The 16124-nt window shown below is 39.3% G+C and overlaps 1 protein-coding gene across 17 annotated transcripts in view; it reads left to right on the top strand.

Moving 5' to 3' along the window:
• The window catches only part of RASGEF1B (RasGEF domain family member 1B), a 550562-nt gene that overhangs the window by 352745 nt on the left and 181693 nt on the right, over positions 1–16124 (top strand). For 11 of the 17 annotated variants that reach the window (XM_077882665.1, XM_077882662.1, XM_077882663.1 and 8 more), the window contains one exon: positions 8735–8833. The exons of the other annotated variants lie outside the window; for them this stretch is intronic. The gene's annotated coding sequence lies outside the window, so the exon portion shown is untranslated. The remainder of the gene's footprint in view (positions 1–8734; positions 8834–16124) is intronic. 17 annotated transcript variants of the gene reach the window in all.

Raw genomic sequence — 16124 nt, 5'->3', positions numbered from 1 at the left:
GATCATCCTCACAGTTTGTGGGATTGCATAGCTCATTGAATGACTAGGCATGATGCCATTTTGATGCAAACAAACAAGCACACAGAATCTCTGAAAGCAGATTGAGTTAAATCATCAGCATGCTATTTATATTCCCAACACTTTTCAAGGCAAGAGTTCAGCATAATAGCAGATATTAATCACAATGCTCTTTTGTTCCTGGAAGTTGCCATATATCACTATTGCCATTTTACCAATAGGGGAAGTGGTGACACTGTGACTTATCCACAAATATACTGCTCATAGGAGACAGAATTTGACATTCCATTAAAGAATGTAAGCTCTGCAAATAGTAGTTAAAAATAATTGACATGAAATAAATCGTGGTTCCTAAAGAATGCCACCCTTTGTGATGATATCTACATATAGTTATATTTAATAGGTTCTAGACTGAACATAGCCCATAGATGCCGGAGTATGCTTCTTGAGCCCTGCCATCTGTGTATTCTGCATATTTTAAGGATTGATACCAAGCTAGTAGCTATTAGGGACCTATATTTTCCTCTAACGGAAGTGAATGCTGAATATGGTCCCCTCACTCCAATCACTTGACTATTCCTTTTTTTTAAAAGATTTATTTATTTACTAATTTATTAATTTATTTATTTATGATAGAGAGAGGGAGAGAGAGAGACAGGCAGAGACACAGGAAGAGGGAGAAGCAGGCTCCATGCCTGGAGCCTGATGTGGGACTCTATCCCGGGACTCCAGGATCGCGCCCTGGGGCCAAAGGCAGGGGCTAAACCGCTGAGCCACCAGGGATCCCCTCACTTGACTATTCTGATTGGAGTCAACTCTTTGGAAAAATATTCTTATATGTCTTGGCTCTGTATTGCTCCCACCTTCCCTGCTACCCTCCTCCCCAAATAAATGGGAAATACTACCTCAAGCAGAAAAATGTCCTCTGAATGAGTATAATCACCTAGCATCAGAAGTTAGTGGGAGCTTTGCCCAGGGAAAGGAATTAGAAATCAGCCCATAAAAATAAATGAATCTGTTTCCATAGTGACTGGAATCTTTCTCTCCATAGTTTTTACCTTGTGTTCCCCCACAGATCCCTTAGGCAGAATAACAATAAACTCGAAGAAAACATTTTATTATCTTAATGGATTCTTAATTTAAAGCCGAAAGCTTTTAAATGATCTTCCCAAGGATACCACTGGCCATAACTTTTGGAATTGAATACCTGAACAGAGTGGCAGGAGGAATGTTACCTCCCCAAACCCAGCCAAGCAGGAGAAGCAGAGTGGGGAAGACCTAGTGGGTTACACATGCATTTTTGTATGCAGCCTTCCTGATGGGTAACACACCTGTCATGTTTAATATTTCATCGGTGAAGGAAATGTGCATCTGTCTGTGTTCATTTGCCGAATGAAATTTTGTACTGATGAAGCCTTCATGTGGTGAACACGACAGGGCTTCCTCATTATGCCCCTAAATCGTATTCCACAGGAATTCGGAGGAATCTGTGCTAGCAACAAAGTCTTGGAGCCCCTGCTCTTTGCCCACCAGCTAGCTCCAGGGGGCCTTTACCTTTGTCTCTGCAGCTGTGACTGAGCCTGCCTCTGCCAATCACATCGAGGAGGCTGAGGGAGGCCCAGCTGCTGTTGTGAGAAATGTGGTGGCAGAGACAAAGGACCCAGCAGAACAAATTCCTAGGCAGAAATGTCCTAGGGTGCAAGTGAGAAACTCGGACCTCCCCAGGAAGGCAGAGCAAGTGGAAATGTCCTGGTATAAACATGACAAACTCATTAAATTAGTGGTCCATGTGTGGAATGATGCAAACCACATGAATGGAAATTATGTCGGTATCGTCAAAAAACCCAGACATGAAAAATCTGAGTAAATACCCTCGATTTTCTAAAGTCATCTCAATAGAAAAAAGTCTTGACTCCCCTCCTCAATCCTTTATGAGGATTGAGAGTGAACATATATCCCAGTTTTCTTGGAAGGTTTTGGTTTTATATCTGTTGTCCCAAGATAAGTATTAATGCCATCCCTCTCCATTCTCAAAAATATCTCAAAGCTTGAACAATAAATGCTAGGGTCACCCTACTCTTATTCAAACACATTTAAGTCCAGTCTTCCACTGCTGACATTTTCTCTATCTCTTCCCATAAATATTACATGCTGTTTCCAGACAACTTTCCCATAATGTAGCAGCTGCAAAGTGTAGACTTTCAAGATAAATGAAGACATTTTTCTCAAGATGAAAACTGGAGAAGGAAGGAGTTGCTTCTTTCTTATATTGTAATACTTAAGTTGTGTAATAATAGCCCATTAATTAATTTCCCACTCTAGATGCAAGTTTCTGGAGGACAAAGAGAAAATATTACTTACCTTTCCATTGCCAATGACAATTTATAGGTATTTAGTAAACATGAATAGCTGCGATCATAAAGAATGAATATAGTGATAGTAAGGGGACAGTTTATTTGGGCCTAATACCAAATAAATTTTGAAGGGGAGGGATTTGGAGCTAATATGTGACAGTGGAATAGATAAGGCAGAAAAAAAGGAATTTTGAAAACTATCATTTTCTTTCTCCTCATTTGTTAACTTTTTCCTAATTACAAAACATTACATCTTAAACATTCATTTATGAAATTTAGAGAGAGAAATAGAAAAAAAAAGGAAAGGAAAGGAAAAGAAAAAAGAAAAACACAATAATCATGGTGAACTTTTTGGGTTTTGGATGTCTTGTGTTTCCGCCTTACATCACAGACATGTAGACCTGTGCCTGTACATGCATATGGCTTTTGTCATACCATCTCTTGTCAGGATCACTGTTCTTGTAGGGACTGCACTGTTGTCATTAGCAAGATTTCTTATAAAGTAGTCTGTAGTACTTGTTCAGGTGGCAAATGAGAGCTTGGAATCATCTGGAGAATTGATAGGAGTACTCCAAGTGGTGGAAGAGAAATGTGAAGAAATAGTGGGGATTGTTTTTATGGTTTACTTGGACTGGAGGATTCCATCTTTTCCTAAGATATTCTGACTTTCTCCACAATCTATGCAAGTACAATCAGGAATACTGGACTTGGAATCAGAAGCTTGATACATAATTAATCACGTAATAGTGGTCTGAATCTGGGCCAGTTCTTTAACCACTCTGAAGCTCAGTGTTATTACTATGGAGGCATTTGTTCCCACCAGATGACACCATTGTAAAGATCAAATGAAATCAGAAACATACTTGACAATGCAGGTGGTGATCACTAGGTGACGGCTGATGTAAGGAGTGGCAATACACTCTTTATTGTATCTTATGGAACAGTGTTGGTGTGGAGAACACAGCATTTGAGACATGAAAATGGGTTTGAGATTGTGCTTTGTGATTTTAGGGCAATTTGTTTAATTATTTTTTGAGTCTGCTTCCTCAACAACTACCTAAAATCATTTATATAATGAAGTGTCAATTTAACAAAATTTTACATGATCATGATGATAATGATAAAATGATGATGATGATGATGATGATGATGATGATGATGATGATGATAGTTTCCCTATTGGTAGAGATGGAAAGGGAAGAGAAGAGGAGGAAGGAGATTTCATAATGCTATTATAACAATAGACAAGAGAACGATATTTTGCTACTATGTCATATGTCCTATAGAGGTATATTTTCTTTTGGCTCCTCTCAACCTTGGCTGTGCATTAGAATCACAGGGAAAGTTGAGAAAACAATAAAAAACAATACCTGCGGCTAGTAAATTGGGAATCTGTGAGGGGCTACATTGGATATCATATTTTACAAAGCTTCTTAAGTCATTTTAGTAGGCTGTCAAGATTGAGAACTACTGCTATATGTCCCTGCCTCCAGAAGGATGCTACCGGTAAAAAGCATTCCTGCTTTTCATAATTCAGGCGGCTTGAACAAGAAACTGGTAGGGAGCCAGTATCCCATGTTGGTGGGAAGACAGGGAAACTGAGACTAGACCCATTGGAGCTGGGGGAGCCAGCCCATCCAGGGAAAGGAGCTCCTTCCCAAGTTGCTGGGTGCTTTATAGTACAGTGTTCAAAAGCAGTGATGAGGTCAGCTCAGCAGGGCAGACCTCATTGCAATCCTTCATCCTTCATCGGAAGATTGTGTCTACCCCCTCACTGTCTCCCTGTCTCTAGCCTTAACCCTCTGCAAGCTGTTTTCCACACAGTCCAGCTGAAACCTATATTTACTATTGCTATTTACCTGTATTTACACTACTGCCAAGCGATTCACTGTGAACATGGCAGCATAAAACCACACCGATTTATGAGCTCACATTTCTGGAGTAGCTGGATTCCCTGCTCAGGATCTCACCATACTAAAATTAAGGTGTTGGTTGGCTGTTTCTCATCTGGAACTCAAGATCCTCTTCCAAGCTCATTCTGGTCACTGATAGAATTCAGTTCCTTTCTGTTAATGGACTGAGGTTCTTGTTTCCCTGCTGGCTACCAGCCAGGGACCACTCTCAGCAACTGCAGACCATTTCCATTTTTTGTCACATGGCTCCTTCCAGCAGTGGAGAATCTCCCTCATATCATTTTTATCTCATGCTTACAATCTCTTTTGCCAGGAAGAGGTCAATTCCCTGTAAGGGCCCATCTGATTAGGTCAGGTTCACCTAGGATAATCTCCTTATCTTTTTTTTAAGGTTTTATTTATTTATTCATGAGAGATGGGGGGGATAGAAACAGAGAGAGAGGAAGAGAGAGAGATGCAGAGACACAGGCAGAGGGAGAAGCAGGATCCATGCAGGGAGCCTGACGTGGGACTCGATCCTGGGTCTCCAGGATCACGCCCTGCTCTGAAGGCGGCGCTAAATCACCACCCAGGGATCCCCCTGCCCTCCTTATCTTTTTTTTTTTTTTTTTAAGATTTTATTTACTTATTCATGACAGAGAGAGAGAGAGAGAGGCAGAGACACAGGCAGAGGGAGAAGCAGGCTCCATGCCGGGAACCCAAGGCAGACTCAATCCCGGGTCTCCAGGATCATACCCCAGGCCAAAGGCAGGCGCTGAACCGCTGAGCCACCCAGGGATCCCCCTGCCCTCCTTATCTTAAAGTCAACTGACTTGGAACCCAAATTACACTTGCAGAATCCCTAACAGTGACACCTAAATTAGTGTTTAATTCAATAACTGAGAGAAGATATGTGTACACAATGGGCTAGAAATTTGAAGGACTGCCTTAGAATTCTGCCTACCACAGAGTTCAAATATATACTTTTAATGTATATGTACTTTTCAATGGACACTTATTTTACCTACTGAATAAAGCGCATGCTTTTTAGTATGGCATGTAAAGCTCTATGTAATCTGGCCTATCTGTCCAGACTTGCCTCTGCTTACTCTGTGCTCTGCACCTTACTTCAGCTATATTATATATATATGTATATATATACTAATTTGTTCATACTTTTGTGGCTTTGTACACCATTTTGTTTCTCACTTTTGATCCTTAGCTAATGCTATTCCCAGTGCTTAGAATGCTTCTCCATCTGTATTTACATGAAAACCCTTTATGATCCAGCACAGGTTTTATCCTCTAGGAGACTCCCTAAATTCATTCCTCGCTCAACAAATATTTATTGAGCACCTACTAAATGCCAATTGTGTCTCAGATATTGGCAATGTCTGGCAATCTCTCTCTCTTACAGAGCTTACCTACCAGTGGGGAGGATAGGAAAAACACAAAAATAATTATAAAATGTGTCAAATGACCATAGCACTATGAAAAAAGAATAAGGCAAAAAGAGATAGTGATGGGCAAATTGTAATCTTATATACCATTAACTTGTAATGCTGTCATGGGTGACTGTTAAGCAAAGACCTGGAGGAAATAAGGGAGTGAATGATGGCAAAATATGAGGAAAAGCCTCAAGGTTTTCCCCTTCTGTTTCTTTTTATCTCCATGATTTGCTGAATGGATGAATGCGGAAAAAAATAAAAGAATGTTTTAAGCAGATGGAACAGCAAGCCTAAGGCTCTGAGGTGGGAAGTCCTTTGATGTTCAGTTAATATTTGCCTGACCTAATGTAAACAATTAGACTTTTCAGGGAGGAACTCTAGCCACTGGAAGCTGAACAGGGAGGAGGAAAAAATAGCTGTCGTGGTCCAATTCCTGAGCAGGGGCACTAGTGAGCAAGACGGGGCATCATTAAGCACCAACTTAGTAGTCTGGTCTCATGGCAGAGTGCTGAGTCCCATGAGGCCCGTAGGCCCTAAACAGGGAAACTGAGCCTAGAAGGACAAACTTAAAACACTGAGGGTGAGGACCATATAGACAGTATGCTGATCCCTGCCTGTGACTGCTGATTTGAATTTTCATCCTCAATACTTGCTTTGCACTTGAAAAATCTCAATTGCCATTTATCATTTCATCAAAAATTGTAGTTTACAGGCCTGTCACCTGGCCTTCTGGTGGAAGGAATTAGTAAAGGTCTCTCTTGTGTGTCCTTAGTGTCTAGCACAGTTGCCATGAAACAGTCTTCTCGGCATGATTGTTGGTTTCACAACCTCAGAAATTCCGTGGGTGAAATTTGAAACTGGAGCCCATACATGGAGGGTGCTCCCCACCATGCTCCTCACCAAGCAAAGAAAGGGGCAGGCCACTCCAGATTGGTGGGTGACAGGTTTTATAAGCAAAGGAATTTACACATGAGGTTTGTCTCAGGCTGCTGCAAAATGAGTAGATCTCTGCACTTGCCTGCCAGAATCATTCACAGTTTATGTAGAGGCTTTACTCAGGTTCAGTCCCAGTCCATAGTCCATAGCTCAGATGGTCTCAACAACACCTTGGTCTCTCATGGTTGTGCCCTTGAAATGTCTGCAGCCATGGGAACAGTGGGCAGAATATTCCAAGGACAAGAGGGAGGGTGAGGGGCCTCCCAATTGTCCAGGTCTAGCTCTTTGGTCAACTAGTGGTCCCATTCTCTTGATGACCTCCTTCAACAATGGTCAAGTTGCCAAGGGCAGTGGGGTAAAGCATAAAAGCTGACAGGGCCTATAGGGTTTGGTTTGTTGACTAGGCTTTTCTGATTGACCCTTTTAAGGTGGTTTGGATAACATTGTTGCAGTGATATATGTTGATTTAGTACTCTAATTAGGACTAAAACTGGAAAGCTTTCATGATACAACTCTAGGGGATGATAAAGTACACTCACCTTCTTTCCCTTTCTCCTTCTCATTCTGGGCCCATCTCCAAGTGGTAGCTTTGTTTTGCTTTCTTTGCTATGAGGCTTTTTCTGCTTATTCATAGTTTCTACTGCCTCATAATTTTGGATTGCACATGCTTTTGGCTTGCCATGAACCCAGTTCTGCTTCATGGCATTTTTTAAGCTTCAATTCATACCACCAACTGGTACGCTCTGACTGCATGACTTAATTCAAGATTGGGAGACAGAGAACTTCGTTGTCTAAGCTCATCTTTAATACCAGCAAGCCAAAGGATTAGCTTAGCTCAGGTGCTCACCATTAGCTTAATTATCTGAAGCTTGGATGGGAGTAGGAGGAAGGAAATAAAAGGGATTGTGCTGTATAAAATGTAGCTGCTTAGATACCGGGGGCTAAGGGGAGTGTTTCCCTCAAAAGACAGTAGAAGTGAGCAGACATCAGTTGGCATCTCTAATTTGGGGAATGAGGTGTGCCCTTGAGGAGGAATTGAGAGTTAACTGGGGAGTTTAAATATCACCTCTAAGTACCAGGAGTCAAGAGTAAGTTTGTGAGGGAAAAATGCAACCAGTATTCAATAAATCCGGCAAATGCCAGTTGGGAATAGAAGGCAGTGAGCAATCGGAGAAGGAGTTTAAGGAACATCTCTATTGGAGGCTGATCTCTTTCTCTTCAGAGGTTAGCATCTGCCACACCTACTTCATTAGGCAATGGAGGAATAGGGCAAGTCCTCAAGGCCATCTGCACAGTGTGGTGTGAAACTACTCCAAGACAAGAACTGAAGAAATGCCGAGAGTTCATGTAATTATGGTTGGTATGCTCCAATGCTCTGGTCCTCATTCACTGAAGACTTACTTGGTGTCATAAATACTGGGAGTATGTCTACCCTTCCCCATGCTTTATCTCCCTATCCCCCTTGCCTGATATATTTTTGTTCGTAGCATTTTTAACTTTTCTGAAATACTATCATTTTTAACTTTCTGAAATTACTTTTTATTTCATCCCTGGAATCTAAGATCCATGGAATCTAAGCTCTGTGCGAGCAGGGATGCTCTCTATTTTGTTCAGTGTTATATTTGCAGCTTTTAGAAAGTGCCTTGCTAAAAAATAACTTGTTGAATAAATTAATGAATTTCATCCTTGATCTAAGTTACTTGCACAGGAAGAAAGATCATATTCATCAGTCAGAAACTGGGTGATCCCTGGAAACACTGATGAGGCATGTATACATTGCTACATTTGTGTAGTTTCCTCTCTTATTTGGCATAAATATGTCTCCAACGTGTTAACCAATATATTAGTCAGTATAGGCTACATTATACCGTGATAACAAATTGACTTCTAGATTTCAGTGGTTTGACTCAACACAACACAAATACAGTGCTGGGTAGCAGAAGGTTCTGCTCCATTAGTCACTCAGGAACCCACATTGACAAAGTCTCCATCATCTTTTGACACTGTTGCCTCCACATGATTCTTCAGAGTTTGCTACTACAGGAGAAAAGAAGGATAATTTATAACTCTCTTCATGTTTGCTTAGGACTTGCTCCTTTCTCCAGTAAGAACACCTCTTTTTCCAACATGGCCTCACAGAGACTGGGAAGGCTTCTCATGTATCCAGGAAGGAAAGGAGAACCAGGTATAGTAAGCATACCCAACTCTATCATAGCCAGTGACCAGTGCTATGGAAATAGCACTTATATTTAGCATGAGAAGCTCTTGGAGAACACAAAACTGACTACTGGGGTTAAGTTGTCTAGTTTAACAAGGCTTGAAATACAGGGCTAGAAGTAAATAATGATAATTACACAAATGTTATTTCATATGTATGAGCAACACTTGCAGAAAATTTTTTTTCAATGAATTAAAGGAAAAAAAATCGCACAAGGATGTCACGAAGTGGTCACTGACCCACTCAAAAGTGATTCGGTCAAGACCGACCTGTCATGAAAATCTGTATCTGAACCACCACTCTCAGTACTCACTCCCTTTCCCCACATGGAGAGGGAATTCGTTTTTACCTCCTATTAGTGTGAAATTGCCACAACAGAATCCATCTTTCTGAATAGAGATGTCTATTTGGACCTGACCTCCAAGGCCCCATTAAACAGGAAAAGCAAGTGCTTACTATCTTCGAAAGACAACACATTCTGGCTTTTTATCTTACTATGAAGGAAATTCCATCATACCAGCCCAGTCATTGACCTCAAACACTCAGGCTTGGCAGGAAGAGTTGTGCATAGTCTCAACAAGCCCAGTTTTCATAAATTCACCCTGCTCCTGGTGGGAAATGCTTTCAGAAAGCAGTTGTGTGAGCAGGCAAGGAACAACGTCCTCTTCCTCTTACATTTTTTAAAATTTTAATTTCTGGATAGACTACTTGACAAAGTGGCTCTTATAAGTAAAAGAAGTAGAATATTAAGCAATGTGAAAATAACATTCCCTTTCATTATTATAAAGGTATTTTCATTGTAAAAAATTAGAAAATACAAAAACACACACAGCATGCAACTTGACAATAAGGACTCAAAACTGTATTCATTGTCATCTGTTTTGTGCAAGGTGGAATGGTAGGTACTAGGGATGAACCAGTGAATAAAACAGAATCCCTTTCTCCCAGGAGGATACTATTCAGAGATAATCACTATTAAATATTTAAATGTCAAACTAATAGCCTTCCAGCCATTTTAATTTATTGATTGTATTTTATTAAGACTTTGTTTTTTCTAGAGCAGTTTTAGGTTCATGGCAAAATTGAGGGAAAGTTGCGGAGATTTCCCATAAACCCTCTGCCCTCACACATGCACAGCCTCCCCTATTACATCCACCACCAGAATGGTACATCCGGTAGAACTGTTGAACCTATATCGATGTACGCGATCATCACCCAAAGTCCATGGTTTACCTCAGGGCTCACTGTTGGTGTTGTACCTCTCATGGGGTTGGACAAGCACAGAATAACATGATAATATGTATCCATTATCACATAGAGTCAGACAATAGTTTCACTGCCCTAAAAATTGTCTGTGCTCTGCTTATTTATCCCCCTCCCCCAGTGCCTGGCAACCACTAATCTTTTTACTATCTCCATATTTTGCCTTTCCATACAGTCTTTTCAGATTGGCTTCTTTCACTTAGTAACATGCATTTAAATTTCATCTGTGTCTTTTCATGGGTTTATAGTGTAATTATTTTTAGCACTGAAAGAATTCCAGGGTCTGGATGTACCAGTTTATTTATCTATTCACCTACTAAAGGACATCTTGGTTGCTTCTAGATTTCAGCAATTTTAAATAAAGGTACTATAAACATCTGTGTGTGGGATTTTCTGTGGACAGAAGTTTTCAGATCCCTTGGGTAAATACCAAGGAGTGTGATTGCTGGATTGTATGGTAAAAGTATATTTTATAAGAAATTGCCAAAGTACCTTCCAAAGGGATGTACCATTTACTATTCCCATAAGCAATGAATGAGAGCTCCTATTGCTCCACATCTCTGTCAGCAGTTGGTTTCATCACTGTTCTGAATTTGGGGCATTCTAACCGGTGTGCAGTGGTATCTTGTTTTAATTGCCTTTCTCTGATGTATAATGTGGAACATATTTTCATTGCTCGCTTGCCATCTGTGTATCTTCTTTGGCGAGGTGTCTGTTAAGGTGTTTGGCTCACTTTTTAAACAGGTCGGTTTTTTTTCTTATTGTTGAATTTTGAGAATTCTTTACATATTTTGGACAACAATCCTATATCAGATGTGTCTTTCGTAAATATATTTTGCCAGTCTGGGGCTTGTCTTCCCATTCTCTTTATCTTCCACAGACAAGAAGTTTTTAATTTTAATGAAATCCAGCTTATCAATTATTTCTTTCATGGATCATGCCTTCAGTGTCATATCTAAAAAGTTATCTCCTCACCAAAGATCATCCAGGTTTCCTCTTATATTATCGTCTAGGAAATTAATAGTTTTGCATTTTACATTTAGGCCCGTTATCTATCTTGAGTTAATCTTTGTGAAGCATGTAAGATCTGTCCCGATTCATTTTTCTCATGTGGAGGTCCACTTGTTCTGGTACCATTTGTTGAAAAGACTATCTTTGCTCCATCATATAGCCTTGCTCTCTTGTCAAAGATTAGTGACTATGTTTATGTGGATCTATTTCTGGCTCTCTATTCTATTCCGTTGATTTATTTTTTCTATTCTTTTGCCAATATCACACTTTCTTGATTACTATTGCTTACTTCAAATCATTTTCAATTTTACTTGTACACACACATTTCAGGAAACTGAAGCAAATGCGCACGGCTGTAGTTTATAGCTGCTTTGAGTATAGCGTATATTTTCAATCAAAGTCGTTCTCAGAGTGTATGAGATGCTCAGGCCTTCCAAGTCAGGACACATGCATTGGACTTACATTAAAAAATTACAAAAAGAAGGTAAATACCTACATCTGCTGCATAATTTTCAAAATTAATACAACTGAGAGCTACATTTCAAGTATATGAATGGCACCCTTAAAAATAACCAAGCAAGTGAATCCTCTCAATACATCATAAGTTTTAATATTAACCTAAATGCTTGACGTTAAGATTAATACTGACCTTAGTTTGATTCCAAATTTCAACCAAAGCAAATAGATTTCATAGATACCGGGGTTTAAATTCAGCCACAAAGGGGTGGCAGGGTGGCTCAGTAGGTTAAGCGGTTAAGTGTCTGCCTTGGGCTCAGGTCATGATTCCAGAGCACCTGCCTGGATTGAGCCTCATGTCCTGCTCAGTGGGGTGCCTGCTTCTCCCCCTTCCCCTGCTCCTTCTTTCTCTCTCTCTAATAAAGAAATAAAATCCTTTAAAAAAATAAAAAAAGATAAAGAAATTCAGCAACAGAGGGGGAGCCTCCTGGATAAAAATTGATAAAACAACCCTTCCTTAGTCTGAATTCTGTTGTTTTCTGTTACACTCATTTATTTGGTAGTCAGGTACTAAAAGTTCTTTTTTTTTTTAAATTAGACTTTTTATTTTGAGATAATTGTTGACTCCTATGATCTTATAAAGACATACTGGAGATCCCCTGTACCCTCGATCATGTTTCCCCTAAGGGAAATGCAAATACAAAACCACAGTTCAGTATCCCAACAAACTGACACTGGAACAGTCAAAATACAGAACATTTCCATCACTACGTGGCTTGTCCATTTTGCCCATTTTTTTATAATAAATTTATTTTTTATTGGTGTTCAATTTACCAATATACAGAATAACACCCAGTGCTCATCCCGTCAAGTGCCCCCTCAGTGCCCGTCACCCATTCACCCCCACCCCCGTCCTCCTCCCCTTCCACCACCCCTAGTTCGTTTCCCAGAGCTAGGAGTCTTTATGTTCTGTCTCCCATTCTGATATTTCCCACACATTTCTTCTCCCTTCCCTTCTATTCCCTTTCACTATTATTTATATTCCCCAAATGAATGAGAACATATAATGTTTGTCCTTCTCCGATTGACTTACTTCACTGAGCATAATACCCTCCAGTTCCATCCACGTCGAAGCAAATGGTGGGTATTTGTCGTTTCTAATGGCTGAGGAATATTCCATTGTATACATAAACCACATCTTCTTTATCCATTCCTCTTTCGATGGACACCGAGGCTCCTTCCACAGTTTGGCTTTTGTGGACATTGCTGCTAGAAACATCGGGGTGCAGGTGTCCCGGCGTTTCATTGCATCTGTATCTTTGGGGTAAATCCCCAACAGTGCAATTGCTGGGTCGTAGGGCAGGTCTATTTTTAACTCTTTGAGGAACCTCCACACAGTTTTCCAGAGTGGCTGCATCAGTTCACATTCCCACCAACAGTGTATGAGCGTTCCCCTTTTCTCCGCATCCTCTCCAACATTTGTGGTTTCCTGCCTTGTTAATTTTCCCCATTCTCACTGGTGTGAGGTGGTATCTCATTGTGGTTTTAATTTGTATTTCCCTGATGGCAAGTGATGCAGAGCATTTTCTCATGTGCATGTTGGCCATGTCTATGTCTTCCTCTGTGAGATTTCTCTTCATGTCTTTTGCCCATTTCATGATTGGATTGTTTGTTTCTTTGGTGTTGAGTTTAATAAGTTCTTTATAGATCTTGGAAACTAGCCCTTTATCTGATAGGTCATTTGCAAATATCTTCTCCCATTCTGTAGGTTGTCTTTTAGTTTTGTTGACTGTATCCTTTGCTGTGCAGAAGCTTCTTATCTTGATGAAGTCCCAATAGTTCATTTTTGCTTTTGTTTCTTTTGCCTTCATGGATGTATCTTGCAAGAAGTTACCGTGGCTAAAAGTTCTTAATTCTTATCATGCCAGCTCAACTAGAGTCCAGATATACACCAAAGGTAATGATGGATTGAGGTGCATCAGATTTTTGTTATTGCTTCTATTGTTTGTTTGTTTGTTTTTTTTTTGGTTTTACTATTTGTATACATACACTAATATTAGAGGAGAAATCCTGAAGTTAAAAAGAGAATGTTAAGAAGAACATAGTGTCTGTGTTGTTAGGTTTATCTGTATTTTTAACTTTCCATAAGACTTTAAGTAATGAAAATCCATTAAAATAAGGGGAATAAGGAATTATTGGCAGGGTCACTCAAAGAAACTAAACACCTGGTTGTCAGTGAAGCACCTAAATATCCGTTTCCAAACAAGCAATGGTGATTCATCCTCTGAGTTTCTTAGATGGATTTTTTTTTTTAATTCAGAACCTAAATGGATTGTTCTCTATCAAGAGCTTAATTCTACCCCGATCTGTCTTTAACTGTCAAGTACATTTTCATGGTTCAGAATCATCTTTTTTTATGATTATTAAATGAAATGATGGAAACACTCAGAAAGAATAAACTGTCCATTCAGAGTGTTGAGGATTGGAAAAAGAGTGTTATTTGAATACTATTACTGGGTTTTATGTGTAATGCACAGTTGGGCTTAGCATCTGCTGCGTCTGCTCTTTGCTAGAAAAGGCTGCCTTTCCCTAACAATGGAAAGGCATTTCCCTGCCCTTGAATGTGACTGAAGATGAAGTACATGAAGATGTTCAGGCCCACCTGGTGTAATGTATGACGGAGTCAGCTGCCCACGTTGTGAAGGCTGAAGTGGCCCCGATGGGAGTAGCAGCTGGTATGCATGTGCTCACATCAGCCCATGCTTCAAAAATAGACCAGACTAACACCAAAAAACTAGCTTTGCATTTGGATGGAGGACACAGTTTTCACTTTTCTTCAAGGCTGATTAATTACACAATTTGCATCTAGCAATCACTTGTCAATTATAAGCAGCAGGCAGCAGATGATACTGTAACTGTCTGTTCAATAGTAATTTTTAGAGAGAAGCGTTGAAAACAGAGTTAGTTCAGGAAACAATGTAATTACATAAGCAACCAAAAGAAAATAGTTCAACTCTTCTTATTGTCTTACTCTACCCTTCTCTGTTGGGCTAACGGAAGTATTTTCCTTGGGGCTGATTGTTACTACTGATTTCTAAGTGGATTCCAATGTTGCCTTTTGATGTGACTTGATTTTATAACTGCAGCTGCATTATATGAAGAAATGCCCCTAGTATGTACCAAATCTATTCAACTTGAAAATTTTCTGAAGTGTTATCAATGTTTTAAAATAATAGAAATTTTTAAAAATAAAAAAAAATAATAGAAATTTAAAAAGAAAATTGAGGGAAATCCCACCCAAGGAAGGAATACACTTTACTTTGATAAAATGTTCTTGAAGCCTTTATCAGGAGCCATGCATTAGTAACACTTTCGGCCAATCAAACATCAAAAAACTACCATCAACACAGCAATAGCAACAAGACCAACCAACCACCCAAAACATATCAGCCTTATAAAGCTGTAAAAAAGATTAAATCAGTTCATATTCTGATAAGTTGATTCAAATTTAATATTTACCTATAAAAATAAAATGAAATAAAACAGAAAAAAAATTATATTCCTTTTCCACTCTGTACTTATCCTGAAAAATTCACTAATTTTAAAGAAACACTTGGATGTAGATGGTGAAGAAACCTATCACTCCTTGTGCCTAGCAGTGTTCAGATCTATAAAGTTTTAGGGCACAAAGATTGTATGAATATCAGTTATTTTTATTACTTAAGACTCGCTGTTTACCAGAGTTGCAATGCAGCATCAGTAGCTGCTAGTAACTGAAGAATATTGGCAAATGATTTGTCATGCTCTCCATTCCATGGAGTGTTCCATCTTTTCCATGACATACCCACCATCTTGCCTATGGTGGTCTACACAGATACTGGGAAAAATAAAGAACTTTGGAAGATGGCTGTTGCTGTTTAATGTTATTTAGAGTTAACAGAATCTGTTCTAAATACTTGTTCTAAATTAATCAATTCTTTTCAATGCCTTTTTCGTGTGGCATATTGGTGAACAATATAGCTTTCGGAGGCCAGACAACCTTGTGTTTAAATCCTGCTTTGTCATTATATATAGATTATCTTAACCAATTTATATCAATTTATTAAATTGATAAAATAAATAAACTGATTTCTTGCTCTGCATATTAATCATAGTTACTTCACAGGGTTTTACTTATCATAGTTCCTGTCATACAAATGTCAAGTAGGGGGTAGCCCAGTGGTTAAGCGGTTTAGCGCAGCCTTCAGCCCAGGGTATGATCCTGGAGACCTGGGATTGAATTACCAATAGACCTTTATTTTCTAGTAGCATAAGAAAATTTTAGGATGACTAGTTAATTGTTGGGAATTTTATTGCTGTACATCTTTTACTTTACTATGTCCAGATCTGAAAAATGAATCCAAGAGTCACTATACAAAACATATGAGTATAGTCAAAATACATCTGCTTGGGGAACAGAGAAAGGCTTGAAAGTATAAGGACAAAGGCTTATTTCCTTTTCCTTAGAAGTTGTATTTGAGTATAAAGG

The sequence above is a fragment of the Canis aureus genome, chromosome 33 (genome assembly GCF_053574225.1).
Source record: "Canis aureus isolate CA01 chromosome 33, VMU_Caureus_v.1.0, whole genome shotgun sequence".
Classification (NCBI taxonomy): domain Eukaryota; kingdom Metazoa; phylum Chordata; class Mammalia; order Carnivora; family Canidae; genus Canis; species Canis aureus.
Note: the sequence above shows the minus strand (reverse complement) of the source record. Positions and strands in the feature narration are given on the sequence as shown.